Source organism: Engraulis encrasicolus, chromosome 24 (genome assembly GCF_034702125.1).
Source record: "Engraulis encrasicolus isolate BLACKSEA-1 chromosome 24, IST_EnEncr_1.0, whole genome shotgun sequence".
NCBI classification, from domain to species: domain Eukaryota; kingdom Metazoa; phylum Chordata; class Actinopteri; order Clupeiformes; family Engraulidae; genus Engraulis; species Engraulis encrasicolus.
Window position 1 is genome coordinate 12,807,294 of NC_085880.1, and position 16,913 is coordinate 12,824,206.

Below are 16,913 nucleotides of genomic sequence, written 5' to 3' on the forward strand. Positions count from 1 at the left end.
GAATATCGCCGGCTGTCCTCTTCCCTCTCTGGAAGACCTGTACAGCACCCGCTGCCTAAAAAAGGGCCAATTTCATTCTGAGAGACATATCACACCTAGCCAGGGAACTCCCATACTGCCTTTTAGAGGTGCTCCGATTGCTCGGCAGCCGATCATGACCGGCCGATAATGGCCAAAAATAGCCTGATCGGTGATCGGAAAAACATGCCGATCAAAAAACCGATCCAGAGATATTAAATTCCTCACGCAACCATTTTGCCTTTACACCTGGCGCTGCCTGCATGTAGCCTAGGTGCTGGCTCTGCACAGCTGCTGCACCAAAATAAGGCATCTTTACCTGTCTTTAACTTTTTGGAATTCCTTCCTTCATTTTCACCATTTATAATCATATAATCTGCATCAACAATGATCTGATTTTCCGATCCATGCGCCGTTTACATGACTTGTAATTTGAGAATGACGTGTCAGTCTCGCCATGTTCGCTATTTTGAGTTACAGCCTGTCAGCACGCAACAACTAAACGTTTCCAAAACAATCATCAACGGTATTGTTTTTAAAGTTGTAGCCTAATGGACAGTCAGGTCATTCGTTTGTAGTCGCTGCAACACCGAACAGAGGGAGAGTGGACGGTGTGAAACTCAATGAGTCTGTGCAGGGAATTCTACAATCTATGACAGTGTTACAGAGAAAGAGCTTTCCTCGCAGACACGCTGTGTTGTGCGTGTTGCCTGTTCTTTCAAGGGAAGTTTTTTTCTTGTTTTGTGTAGGCCTATGTAGAATCTCAAGTTTTTCAGTCACAATGTAATTTGCGATAGACTACTTCTCGCCAGTTAGCCATTTTGCGTTATAACCTGTGTAGTTGCCTCGGCCAGCACGCGACAAGTTCACGTTGTCCGCACAAGCATGGCAACGTTATTGTTTTCAACGTTGTAATTGACAGTCAGTCGATTAGTTTGATAGTCTCCGAAACGCCAAACGGCGACAGGTGAGGGGAGAGGGAGAGAGCTCAGACTCAGAACGGTCGCGGAGCACTGCAGCTGTGGACAGTGAGTGACAGAGAGGGGAGGGGCTCTCCTCACGAGGCTGCTCATTTAAAGCGACAGGGTTTTTTCTCGTATGCAGAAGACGAGAGACTGAGATCCAGGTGTCTGAGCTTCAATTCAATCTTAAATAGTTTAGTAATTATATGCAATGACTTATAAATTGATGTAATGTTTCAGTTTCAATTCAATCTTAAATAGTTTAGTAATTATATGCAATAACTTATAAATTGATTAATACTGTAGACTTACTTGTAGGCTATATTACCAACACTAGTCTGAAAGAGCTGAAAGATAATAATAATAATAATAATAATAATAATAATAATAGCATAATAATAATAATAATAATAATAATAATAATAATAATAATAATAATAATAATAATAATAGCGTAATAATAGGCCTACATTGTGAAAGCAACATGTGCAAATTAAGATTGATTGGTTTATGGGCAGAAATGGTATTCAATAAGGTTAATTAATAGGCTATTAAAAAAATAGGAAATAATTTCTGTGATCGGCAATGATCGGTGATCGGCAGATAAAGATTTTTGGTGATCGGTATCGGTGATCGGGCCAAAAAATGGTGATCGGAGCACCTCTACTGCCTTTAGTTCTACACAATCGTTTCGATCTGAAAGACAGTATGGAAGCTGAAGCTCACTTGTGATTAGGTCTGGTGGTAACCAGGCAATATCACACCCAGGCCACGAACTGCTTGAACTGCTGTCCGGCAGTAGACACAGGTCCATGAAAACCAGGACAAAGAACCTAGAATTATTTACCTAGAAGCTATTACTGCACTAAATTATGGTAGTATAATTAGTAAATTCACATATATGCTAGTATAAGAAAATTCACATTTGTAGCATGGATGTGGATATGTATGGTTGTGATATACTATGTGGGGGAAGTTGTGGGAGGTTTAAGGTAGTACATACAGACCCACAGAGAGCTTTGCTTCAGGAACACCTCATTCATGGCTGAGTAACAAGGCATCTAACTCCATATTGTCTCAAGGATTGCGATTATAAAACGTAGGCTGATTTCTCCGTCAGTGAAGTCACCTGTGTTGCGAGGAAACTGGCAGTGTGTGTATAAGCAATGCATACATAGTAAGCCTACAGAAACCGCAGTATTTCCCGTGGGGACTTGTGCAGCACCACCACAGACTGAAATTCTGGCACCACAAACCACCACAAACAGACACACAAAGTACATGTCAATGGTGGTGTACATACAACACATGCAGTAGTCCAACGTTGTTTGCCTGTAGCACCACATAATGCTACTTGGTCTGGGGAAACACTGAAACTATTTTAAAACACTGAGGGGCAGCAGCTGTGACACAGGCTGACGGTTAGGGAGTTGGAATTGTGATCAGAGCGTCCATGATTTGAAGAAATCTACACACCTATACTATACTACTAGTACACCTATACTACACACCTCTCTCGTCTGCAACATAGCATCACGACAATGCGTATAAATACAACACTGATTTGAACCGTCTATCTTGTGTGTGTGTGTGTGTGTGTGTGTGTGTGTGTGTGTGTGTGTGTGTGTGTGTGTGTGTGTGTGTGTGTGTGTGTGTGTGTGTGTGTGTGTGTGTGTGTGTGTGTGTGTGCACCACACTTTTGCACGTTTCCTCATGCTCTACAATGCCCTGTGATAGGTTAGGGTTAGGGGTGGTTTTAGTCTGGGCACAATTTCACAGTTTTCTTTGCTTGCTTCACTGTTATTGGAAAAAGTAAAGCTGCTTTACTTGACTAGCATGAACGTAACACTGCTTTCCATGATTCCAGTCTGTCTCTTTGCACCTCTGTCATGGCTGAGCAGGCCATCTAACCCCGCATCAACTGCAGGGAGAACAGTGTACTCTGTACCTAAACTGTTAGTCACTTTCAAAGGTGGCCAAAGTAAAATTAGAAGTTCATTTCTGGTGTAAGTACAGCACTAGCATGCAATATTGATACTAAGATGGCTAGCTGTTTTTGTTACTGAAAAAAAAACTTAAAACCTGAAAAAAAAAATGATCCAAACAGCCCAGAATCACTCTATAGTAACTAAAGACCAGTTATTCAGTGAAGTTACTTATGTTGGAAGGAAACTATGACAGGTTTTGCTTTTCACTTCTACTTTTAAAGTAGAAGTGAAAGTGACAGTTTATTTTATTTTATTTCAAAGCATTTTTTAAGCACAGCCAATCCATTCATCCAAGCGACTGAGATTCAAGGGACATTATCTAACATTTACTACTATGCTGTGGTTTACTATTACGCTGCCTGTTCTACTGGGACCAGGTGTGATTAAGTTATTGCAGTGTATGCTCCTTTAACACTTTCAGTCTTCAATTTCTAAATAAAACTCCAATCCCTGCAGTCTAGTTAAAACTGTTACTGACACCCTCTACACAGAATCACACCCACACGTTGGAGGGTTCCTCCCGTCACCCAACCCACCCACCCACCCAACCACACACACACACACACACACACACACACACACACACACACACACACACACACACACACACACACACACACACACACACACACACACACACACACACACCTCAATGTGATAATGAATGAGACAGTGCATTCACTTCTATCAACCTGTGAGAGAACAGAGCTCACTCTTTCTCCCTCTCTTAATCTCTCTCTCATGAAGAAAACCAATTGAAATATTTTTCCAAAAATATGTACACTACGTTGCAAAAAAAGAGAAAAGGTAAAAGACTATGTGTACACACCACGGTGCTTCAATACTGGGTTAAGCAAAACATCTGTTAGGGAACTATATTTTCTTTTATGGAAACGGTCTCCATGACAACACTTCCAGTCAGGGCACACACACACACACACTCACACAAACATCCTAAAAAGGATGCTGGTGAGACTGGTGGTCAACCATCCTCATTCTGGGGACCAATGACAAAATGTCACTTCTTCACTTCCCTACATAATGCACTATGTGTATATATAATAATAATAACTATGCAACCCGACATCACATGTGGTTGCTTGGGACATACATACAGTAGTATAATTATGTAGACACAAACATGTGCACATTGTGTGTGTGTGTGTGTGTGTCTGTGTGTGTGTATATGTGTGTGTGTGTGTGTGTGTGTGTGTGTGTGTGTGTGTGTGTGTGTGTGTGTGTGTGTGTGTGTGTGTGTGTGTGTGTGATCGTACATGCACATACTCACACATACTCACACACACGCACATATATACGCACGCACACACACACACACACACACACACACACACACACACACACACACACACACACACACACACACACACACACACACACACACACACACAAGGTCAGTGTGGGGCCCGTGTCTCCAGAGCCACGTGCTTGCCGCCTCATTACCATAGCCTCTGCCAGGTGTGGGAACTAATGAGCAAGCCTCTCTCTCCAGGTGTCCCAATACACCTGGGACACTTACATACTGCACACACACACAATCATGAACAAGCAAGCTAGCATACACAACCATACGTGTGCAAGCGTGCATGTATGCATGTGCACGGACACACACATAGCCTACACCTGCACATGCATACACACACACACACACACAATCACAAACAAACATACATGCATACATGTGCGAGCGTGCATGCATGTGCACGGACACACACACACAAGCACACGCACACGCATGAACATGTACACATGCTTGTGGACACACACACACGAGATGCAATCACATGTGGTGTGAACAGCACTGGTAGGCAGGCTGGGAAAGGGAAAAGATATTATTACCATAACCGGTTACACAGAAATGAAAGCCATCAAATCAACTCGTCACATCTCTTCCTCCAACACAATACAGAAAGCGAAACCCAATCCCTAATTACAACACACTCAAGAAATTATGAAAAGGACACTCACAACCACAGTGTCACACAGTCAAACACACACACACACACACACACATACAGTGCCGCCAGTTACTATTGGCACCCTTGAAGTTTAAGTACATTATGGGACATATCTCCAGACAACAAATAATAAGGTCAACCATGATTTTTCTATAGATAGCTTGTGGTTGATACTAAATATAAAAAATATCAACAGCATTAAATACTAAACTATGAGAGGGAAAAAAATTGAAGATGGTAAAGCTCCCGCGATCACTGGTATTGGCACCCTTTACTGGATACCATTGTGGAAACCTAATTTGACTCAATTATGGTAAATCGCAAATGGGAATCACCTTTGACTAATTGCTTTTGCCCATAGAACATGAATTAGGCAAGGAATTATGATATTTGTGTTTAAATAGCCACCTGTTACATCTTGTGTGTCTTTCACCATTGTGAAGACAGAGGAGCTGCCTGAGGACACCACAAATACTATTATTTGCAAAAAACAAGACCTCCAAATAATAAAAGGTCATCTCAAAAGACCTTGGTATACCATTTTCAACACTGTGTTGTGTTATTCAGAAATCTGCCAAACATGGAGCTGTAAAGAACATCCTTGGATGTGGGGGGTAGGGGAAGACATTATGATAAAAGTCTTTGGAAGTCGGTGCAAATAATGAAAAAACACAGGGACTAACATCTACAGACCTGACGGTCCACTTTGAACTGTTTTGGGTAGTTTTCTTCAATAAGCACCCTGTGTTAAACACTACACAAAGTAATGCCTTTTGGTTGGAGACCAAGGCAGACCACATTGCTTAATAAAAGTCATAACAGGGAACACCTGACGGCTGTATGAGAAAATACAGGCCTAGCACAGCCCTTTTAAGAATGTTTTAAGGTCAGATGAAGCAATAGCACAGTTTTTCAGTGACTCACACAAACATCATGTTTGCATACTCTGCAAGAAAGTCTTAAAGGAAAAAGGACACCCTATCAAAAATCAAGCATGGTGTCCAATCCATAATATTATGTCACCCCATTGATGCATTAGGTATTGGAGGCTTTGACCGTATCACAGGTATCATGACAGGCATCATGACATGACGGGTATCATCATTTACAGGAAAATGTGTAACCATGGCAAGAACACTTGGTTTGAGTTGAACATCATGTGCACTCCAGCAAGACAAAAACCCAAAGAACACATCCAAATGCACAGTGGATTGGTTGTAAAATGAAAGAACACAGTCATTGATAAAAACCAAAACCTTCGGAGGCTGCCATTGCGGTCTAATAGTGTGCAATTAACCCTTGAAGGAGGGGTGCCAATATTCCTGGACATGCCCTTTTCAGTGTTTTTGCTTGAAATTACAAAATGCATTTGGAAATAAATACTTGGCAATTCTAAATATCTTATAATGTTCAATCAAAAGATCCTGATGGTAAAAGTTGTGTATATTTCCATTTAATTCTGGATATATTGCACACTTTGTAAATAAAATTAAGGGGTGCCAATACTAACTGGCAGCGCTGTACAGTCACACAAAAATCACACACAGAAATCACACACACACACACACACACACACACACACACACACACACACACACACACACACACACACACACAGACACACACACACACACACGCACACACACACACAGTCAAACACACACACAATACACAGTCACACAGTCAAACACGCACACGCGCACACAGCTAAAGGACAGACAGTCTTGATCAATCCTGTCGTAATCCTGGAATACAATAGCGGAACAGATTAAAGGCCTAATTGCCCAATCACTCTGTTCTGTTGTTGACAGATTATCCGGGTTCTAATACGTGGGCATTCCAATGCAATGGGGAAAAAAGCCTCGTCCTGGTGCATTCAAATTTAGCAAAGACCTTAGTGTGTGTGTGTGTGTGTGTGTGTGTGTGTGTGTGTGTGTGTGTGTGTGTGTGTGTGTGTGTGTGTGTGTGTGTGTGTGTGTGTGTGTGTGTGTGTTCATACATGTGCATGCTTGGACAAGTCGGTGTACAGCCACAAAGATCAGATAAGCTTTTCACAGTCTCTCTCCCTGTGTCACTCTCAACTGTTGCATCACCACCTTTTCCTTCTTCACAGACACCCCCCCGCCCCCCAACACACACACACACACACACACACACACACACACACACACACCTCAGCACATGTTATCAGGCCTGTTCCTCTTTCACATCCTTGACTAAGAGCTGTGTTTCCTGGAGTCTCTCATTACAGAGACTCCAAATCTGAGCATAGCCCCACCCCTACCTTACAATAACTCCCAAACTAGAGACGGGAGCGAGCGTGCACCAACATGCTTACAACACACACCGACACACACACACACACACACACACACACACACGTCAACATCCTCTGGAATTCATGCCCTCATTCTCACACTTAACCTTACACACACACACACACACACACACACACACACACACACACACACACACACACACACACACACACACACACACACACACACACACACACACACACACACACACACACACACACTATACACACACACTCTCTCTCTCTCTCTCTCTCTCCTACACACACACGCACACGCACACACACACACACACACACAGGAAGTGGTCTTTTGCAATGGAGTCATGTGGTTACTAGATGCAAGACGTTTTGTAGCTCCCCACTTCTCTCTCTCTGTGGAGCAGGACAGCATACAGTAAACAGAACCTCTCTATTGTAAGACCCCTGTCAGCCAACCAGCCTTGTGGTCATAACACCACCATCACTATCCCACACCAACCTAGGGCTTTTAAGTGCACATACACATGCACATACACATGTGTACATAGCTGACTCTTGTCTCCAATACCGTATGACCAACAGCTTTTACAATTTGGTTAACCTTGTGATTTTTGCACACATCAGCTTGCAGGTGCGTAGGAGATGCCCCCATGGGCCACTAATTAGACAATTAAAAAAAAACCACCTGCACACTGACCCTCTGGCTGTTTTCTTTGATGTTTAGGTGCATTAAAGAAAACAGCGAAATAATAAGCGTGCAGGAAATTGTTCAAATTGTCTGAGCTTTCACAAGGTGAAAAGGTGGTCCTTGAAGCAAAGTGGGGTTAGGTGTGTTGCTCAAGAGTCTAGGCTCGAGTCGAGTCCAGGGCACTTCAGCTATGGCTGAAGGTGCAGGGAGACGAGTTATTTTAACTCTTTAAGAGTGAAAAACAACAGTGGCTTTTTTACTGTGTGTAAGATCTTGTGTTGGTCCGTTGCTTGGAGACCGTTTTGGCGTGTTGACTGTGGTCTGTTGTATTTCTACACTGGCCGATGTGGTTGTCACAATAGACAGCACAACGCAAATTTCGATTCATATTTGCCTTTCATTTACTGGGAAATATCAGACAACACAATGGCACGCGCTACTGTGCTCTTAAGGAACAGTACATGAAGGTATACAGTGGAATACCCAAAGAACCGTTACAAAATAAATAAAAACATGAACACACAGAGCACATACTAACCAAATAACAATGATGATTAGTATTGCCGATTTGAGTAGTTTTACAGTGAACAGCCAGGCTCAAAGCTAGTTAGCTGCAGACAACCCAGAAAGCCTTTACAAAATAAATAAAACATGCACAAATACAGTAACCAACCAAAAAACAATGATGATTAGTATTGCCGATTTGAGTAGTTTTACAGTGAACAGCCGAGCTCAAAGCTAGTTAGCTGCAGCCAGCCCTGTATGTAGATACTGTAGCCAGTCCATCTGCCAATCCCAAAGGGAGATAAGAAGTTCAGAGGTGGACTAGGTAAGAGGATCAGGGAGAGAACAGGCATGCATGGATCAGAGGTGGGCTGAAACCACACACACAATCACACACGCACGCACGCACACAAACGCACACACACCGTTCCCCCTGTTTATCAAACTCCTCTCCAGGCTCAGGCTCAAACTTGCACAGTGACAGACAGCAACAATGTGGAGAGCCAGGATCCTCTTGATCCCCACCGCAGAGGTACGGAAGGACAGAGAGAGAGAGAGAGAGAGAGAGAGAGAGAGAGAGAGAGAGAGAGAGAGAGAGAGAGAGAAAATGAAACCGAATGAAAGAAAAAGAGAGTCCATTGACAGAATGAGAGAAAAGGACAGAGGTAGAGGAAAGGAAAGAGAAAGCAAGACACAGAGAGAGAGAGAGAGAGAGAGAGAGAGAGAGAGAGAGAGAGACTGGGTGTGTGTGCGTGTGATATAAAGAGAGAGAGAGAGAGAGAGAGAAAGAAAGAAAGAAAGAAAGAACGAGAGAGAGAGAGAGACTGTGTGTGTGTGCGTGTGATATAAAGGGAGAGAGAGAGAGAGAGAGAGAGAGAGAGAGAGAGAGAGAGAGAGAGAAAAAGAAAGAAAGAAAGAAAGAAAGAAAGAAAGAAAGAAAGACTCGGAATGAGTCTGTGTGTGTGTGTGTGTGTGTGTGTGTGTGTGTGTGTGTGTGTGTGTGTGTGTGTGTGTGTGTGTGTGTGTGTGTGTGTGTGTGTGTAAACTTAGTGGATATGTGTTGAGAGCAAGAGCAGTGCTGGTGGTGTGGTGTCCATGGTCTCCCTTGACGTGTTCTAATTTAGAATGCGCGAGTTTTCATTACGGCTCACTCACTTGTTGTGGCCCACTTTCCCCCTGTAGTTGGAGATAGCAACATAGCCCTCCCTCACACACACACACACACACACACACACACACACACACACACACACACACACACACACACACACACACACACACACACACACACACACACACACACACACACACACACACACACGACTCTCTGAAGGTGATGTGAACCAAATATAAGGCAAACCCCCCTCCAAAAAGGAAACACCTGCGTTCTGCATGGTGGCTGCCCTGTCTTTCCAAGCAAGCTCACTCTTACAGCATAGCGACTGGACAAGCTGGACAAGTCTCTCTCTCTCTCTCTCTCTCTCTCTCTCTCTCTCTCTCTCTCTCTCACACACACACACCCCAGGATTGGCCTTCCTGAACTATGGTGGTACGAGAGCAGGCCAGCTCTGGAGGAGCCTGTAAAACTGATTGATAGTACTCTGCCCCATCAGCAAAGGGTTCAGCAAATCCAGGCTCTCTCTCTCTCACACACACACAAATACACAAACACACGCTCTCTCTCTCACTCACTCACTCACTCACTCACTCACTCACTCACTCACTCACTCACTCACTCACTCACTCACTCACTCACTCACTCACTCACTCACTCACTCACTCACACACTCACTCACACACTCACTCACACACTCACTCACACACTCACTCACTCACACACTCACTCACACACTCACTCACACACTCACTCACTCACACACTCACTCACACACTCACTCACACACTCACTCACACACTCACTCACACACTCACTCACACACTCACTCACACACTCACTCACACACACACACACACACACACACACACACACACGCACTCACACACACACACACACACACACACACACACACACACACACACACACACACACACACACACACACACACACACACACACACAGAGCGCGCGCGCTCTCTCTCTCTCTCAACGCGCCCTCTCTCTCCGACTGGACATCCGCCGTCCTTGGCTATTGAGAGAGAAAAAAATACTACACTGTTGTTTCAGGCCAAGCTTTCTCCTACGTCTTTCCCTTCCTCACTCCTCCTTTCCTCTCCTCCTGACCAGGCAGCCCCCCCGCAACACACACAAAGATACACACACCAAATGCGCTCTCTGTCTCACACACACACACACACACGCTCAGAGTTCAACCTTTGTGCTCTTGACTAGCCCTCCTATGGGGCCGGCAGAGAGGAGATCCAAGCAGAGGGCTATCCTTTCTTCTCCAGCCACAGTTCTATCTTTTCTTTTTCAGACAAGGTATATCATTTGCTTTTTTCTAGTGGCACAGGTCCATTTAGCCCCCTATTATTAAAGTGAGCTCAAAGGAGAATCAGGTTCGACGGTAAACTCTTTCTCTATTCTTTTCATTCTCACATTATGAAGAATGGTCATCACATTACCCCAGTCAACACAAAAGAAATGGGTTGTGAATGTATTGTTTGTGTGTCTCAGTGAGAGAGAGAGAGAGAGAGAGAGAGAGAGAGAGAGAGAGAGAGAGAGAGAGAGAGAGAGAGAGAGAGAGAGAGAGTCTTATGGCAACACATCACCTGCTTCACATGTTACCTGAGTCACTGAATGAAAAAATAAAACCATGAAGAGGTGTTTACTTTAGGAAAATGTAAGTAGGCTACAGTTTTACATGCAAATACGTACGTTGTAGTCCACACACAAAGCACCTGTGACGGTGTGGGCCTAGGTGCCTTATTGCTATGTTATTACTTTGGAAGACCTGACGACGAGATGCCCATGCACGTTGGCCGTTGTCGTCTACCGTCAAATATGTTTATTACGTGCCAAGTGCAATATTACACCAACCATTAGGTCAACCATTTCAGTCTGTTTTTGTGTCGAGGGCTGCCTGCCAGATCCGTGCGCATACTGATAAACACAAATACTGTGCGCACTGTGAGGTAAGGTATCCTGAACATACATACATGATTCCACCGTGGGAAATGACCAGCCAACCATACACTGTAACATTTTATCACCGAACTCTTCAGCTGTCCTTGCCGCGCAAACATCCACTTCAGATACAATGTAACGTCAGCACGCTCAGAAGTTGAAAGCTGTCAACACACCTCGGGAAATCTTGTCAACTACCAGGAAAAAACACCAGTGTATCCAACTTACCTGTGTTTAGTGGTATACCTGGATAAACAACTTTGCGTAACAGTCTGGTTGTTTTTCAGAAGCCCAATGTTAGTCTAAGCAAGACTGTTTGTCTAAATATCCAGTCCCTCTGTTGTTTTCCTAACAATGACGTCGCTGTAGGCTACTCCGCTTGCTGGATAGTTGCGTTAAGTAGGCTATGGATTAACCTTACAGTTACAGTGCAAAGGTTGGTTAATTAGTAAGCAATACAATACAGCACAGATATCTTATTGTTAGTGAGCACAGTCCAATACAAGGTGTGTTTGATAGTCGTGTTTGCGTGTTGGCGTTTGGTTTTTCACTTACCGCATAACGTTACAACCTTACATCTGATGACTTAAGACGGGTAGGCTAGCACTGGAATGTGGCGTATAAATAGTAGACAAAACGTAACCAAGTATTTCAATATAAGCGCTTCTCTCTTGTCTGCCCATGGAAATCTGCGATGAGAACGAAGCCGTTTTCGTGACGCGTCATTCGCGATCACCTTCCAATTGACAACCGAAGAGTGCGTAGCCGCTACTTTGTCTTCCACACAGGACACAACACTTCTCTACGCCTGTTAGCTTCACGTAGGCTACTGAAATGTTGTCAGAGAGCTCAAGGAGGGAGGGAGGGAGTCACTTTTTTACCCATAATCCATGGCGATGTATTACGCAGTCCTGTCCAACACACAATCCAAACAGTCCAACCAGCAGTGTACACGGGAAAATATATTTTTATCCTATTCAATAGAGCGTTTTGTTTTAAATTGCACTAGCCGTTAGACTGCTGTCACTCACTGTGATGATCTTTTTGGTCATTCATTATAGGGCAGATCTCTCCAATTGCATTCAGCTGCCCAATCATAATTATGAAGATTGCAAGATTCTTAATTTCCAAATAAATTATCTACAATAGCAAATACTGTAGGCCTGAATGAAAAATAAATAGCAGTTAAATAATAACATTCTCTACCTAAACAAATCTGTAAGGCGTTTGAGATAAAAAAATAAAAAATAAAAAAAATGTCAGATCATTAGTGTAATGTAGAGTGGACACGCCAAACAGCTTATATGATGCACAAAAGATCAAAAGTGCCCAACTGAATGGATATCAAGATGCTATCAGATCGATATGCCTCACTATTCTTTTTGACACACTGAAGGCTATAAAATGGTTTGATGTTAACCTAACAAATAATCATACACTTAAACTGCATTCATACTATATTCACAAATACTGTAACTATGCATTTTAAACAAATAACAATGCCTTTAAACACATCCATTCCATATTGTAGTACAATAGTATTAGTTGCATCTATGCATTGGAGAGGGTTAGAGTATGCCCGTATAGGTAATGGAACCTCAGGTGCCAAATCGGAGCTCTGAAGCAGACTACCGGTAATTGATGTGACAGTCAGAGCACATCCACGTCCACAGTTATTGGAGCAGGGTTGTCGTTCAGGGGGTTAAAGTGTGACTGAGTCACATGTATATAGGGGGCCTACACAGTGTCTGATTTATGTAGATACAGTATATGCCCCCCCACACACACACACCCAATGCATTCAATGTAATGAGGACAACTGACCTCTTTGTCCCCACTTGTCGGTGTCCCTGCATAGGATCCACAATTTACCCCTACGCCCCTGTATAGCAATATACCACAAGAGACCCCTTGTTATCCTTCCCCTCCCTAATGTCACCAGAGTGGGCAGGTGTTAACCCCACACGTTATCCTCTCCTTAATACCATCGGTGCACGAGGGGTCAGACATTATCCCCAGACGCAATATCCCATCCCCAATGTCACCAGGGTCAGGAGGGGTAGTAAAGCACTGTAGTATAATGTAGTGTAGTGTAGTAGAGCCTAGTAGCGGTGGTCACTCCATCATGTTGCCTTCCCCTTCTGGAAGCAGACCGTAGCCCCTTAATGCACGCCGTAATAGACATTGAAAAGTTAACTACGATAGTACTACACTACTGTGATATAACACAGGGCCTTTAGTAATGCACTACGACTTGGTCATTGCCATTCTGGTAACAGCAAATGTATAATGCTGTGTCTTAACAGTAATAACAATAGGGAGTGGAAAGGTGAGATTCGAACCTGCACCCTCTGATCTACGTAAAGCTCATCTCCTTAACCACTAGGCAACGGCTGTCCCAGAAGCGGCTCTTATCCAGAACATCCCATATTACCTTGCACGCGAGGTTACCTACCTATCCTGGGGTCCCTCGCATGGCTCACACAGCAAGTGTCTTCGATGGCCAGGGCCGGTTCTGNCTTATTTGGTGTCCTAGGCGAGTTTGAGTTCTGGCGCCCCCCCACCCCCCCCCCCCACCCACCCACCACACCCACCCCCCCACCCTTCTTATACCTTACAGATCACAAGAGTAATATCCGTAGTAAGCTTAACTAAATAGCATCAAGAACAATAACCATTTTTCATCAAATGGATTTGTGGTTCTTTTTGACAGGCGACCAACACATCAGATTGAGTCGCATGAAAGTAGCTTCACTGTGTGGTATGTTGGATGTGATGGTGGTGGGGCCCCCAACCCCAGATGAGATGGAGGTTATCAATGTGTTTGAATTGTAACGTGAAATTGAAATGCCAGGAGAGTGATACAGTAGGCCTACATTTGCATGTAAAATGCATGTGTAGACAATAAGCCTACCAAGGAGGTCTGCATTGATCTACACTACCTACAGCATCACAAAGCATGGCAGCATAACAATTTTAATAAGCCACACATTTGTGCTGTCTTCCAAACCAATTTCATTTCTGGACTGGAAATAGTGGTGCATTTGTGAGTAGGAGAATGAGAAGGGGGCTATCTATGTGTTTGAACTGGAGGGACAGGGTGAGAGAAAGGGAGAAGAGCTGTCACGCTATTGAATTTCATAATATACAAAATATAGTAAATAGCCTCACTTGTCTGCTGTGCATGGTTCTGTTACATGATTAATGTAGGCTATGTCATTCTGGTCTGGAAATTAATGTTTTTTTAAGCTTACAACAAGCAGGTAATTCATGTGGATGGAAGGAGATATGGCAGCTAAAATTGTTTTTAACATTGCACCAGTCTCACTTTACATTGCTTGTCAACCTAAGCAAGTAGGCCTATTATGATATCAGGTGGGTGTTAGTGAGTAGTGAGTAGGCTACTAACAGCTACTTTACTGGATTTCATTGCTTGGCATACTTGGCTAATGTTAGCATGCTAACTAGCGATTTCTCTGATCAAAAACAAAGCTCTTTTTCTCTCTAATTCCAAATAGTAACCTCATAACTATTAGGCTTTCCATAATCACAAACGGTTGCTGATTAAATCACATAGTTCCAAAACACCCTCTGAAACTCCTGCATCATGCAATGAGTGGTTTAATGAGAACATAATAATCTCCATCCAGCAGAGCAGCACTATTGTTTGCGCTTGCCCTCTCTGTCTCTGGAGTGAGTCTCCAAATTCAAAATAGAGCGCAGGCTGTCACTCGTCCCGCCCCCTTTCTCAGAACTGTCTGTTTATTGGTTCACAGACTTCCCAGAGACAGTTGGAAGCGATATTACTATTGGCTGAGGGGCGCTTTGCCGTGAGGAGCGCTTTCGCCACTCTTTGTTGATTGCGACTTCATAAAAAAAACTTCATATCGCAAAATTACGCATAGGAGAGCGCCATTTCGGCGCCCCTTCTTCACATGGCGCTCTAGGCGACCGGCTAGCCGGCCTATGCTAAAAACCGGCCCTGTCGATGGCCTCATGCAAAGGGCTTCCCACTTCTTACTCCATTTTGTAGTAAAGGCAAGGAGAGTTTGCCCACTCGACCTCAAGCGCAGGCCTACACAAGGCCTGTGACTGCTACATTGGCATGACAGTCAAAGTGCAACCACAAGCCCTGTGATAACTCCATCAGAATCCATCACAAATGCGAAACCTACCGTAGGTTTCACACGTAGCCATGTGAGAACTATAACAATCAATGTACTCTCTGATAAAAACCAATGAGGTATATCAGTCTCATGTGTGTAAAACATTTGTATGTGAACATCACTTTTTCTGAGATCTGGTTCCATAACATAGGGGTATACAAAGTATCATGTAGAGCTACTGGATGTAGGCATACAAGGCACACTACTTGCTAAATGAAGAGTTCAAATGCAAAACCTCCAGACTCCATTTCTGAAGACCTGCACTTCTATATTTTTAGAGAACCCCGTTGTTGGGTTGGTTTACATTCATATACTTGATAATACATATAAATAGTTATATTACATAAACAAAATAAAAGAATATGCAATTTTGATAGCTTTGTATTAAATAAAAATGAATTAAGATTATTTTCTGAAAAGGCACTTAGGGGGGTTTGCATCTGAACTCTTCAAATGCTGCTAAATGCTGATGTGCTGCTAAACACTGCTACTTGACCACTGGGCTACAATGGACCATGGTGGACTGCAGCACCGTGTGTAGTACAGCACAGCCCCGACTTTCTTTGTATTCCACTATTGGATTGAACTCAACCTGCACTACCCCACAAGAACACACACACACACACACACACACACACACACACACACACACACACACACACATACACACACACACGCGCACACACACACACACACACACACGCTCGCGTGCGCGCACATACCACACATACCACATGCGCACACACACACACACACACACACACACACACACACACACACACACACACACACACACACACACACACACACACACACACTGCACCATGGACTGCACCTTACCTGCACTACCTCAGTCCTGGAAAATAAGACAATATAACGTGCCGCTACATGCTGCTACCCCATCCACTACTTGTATAACTATTGTATTATACTGTCACTCTCTATTGCTACTGTCACAGTTATTTCTATTATTGTAATGTCTATATTCTATATTTATCTTATCTTCATGTTCAATGTTAAATGTTAAATGTTGAATGTTAAATGTTCTTGTACTGTTTTTATTACTGACCACTTATTGTTACCAGTCCATCAATGTTACCTGTCCTGTCTTGCACTTTATGTCAGTCTGTAAAATGTCAGTCTTGTATATGTCTATGTCCTGACATGGTATAGAGAGAAAACGCAATTTCATTTTCTTTGTATGTCTGTGCATATGAAGAAAGTGACAATA

The 16,913-nt window shown here is 43.4% G+C and overlaps 1 protein-coding gene across 1 annotated transcript in view; it reads right to left on the minus strand.

Moving 5' to 3' along the window:
* sgms1a (sphingomyelin synthase 1a) overlaps nt 1-12,358 on the minus strand; it is a 44,039-nt gene extending 31,681 nt beyond the window's left edge. The window contains exon 1 of the mRNA XM_063191627.1: nt 12,072-12,358. The gene's annotated coding sequence lies outside the window, so the exon portion shown is untranslated. The remainder of the gene's footprint in view (nt 1-12,071) is intronic.
* Between the last annotated feature and the right edge of the window lie 4,555 nt (nt 12,359-16,913).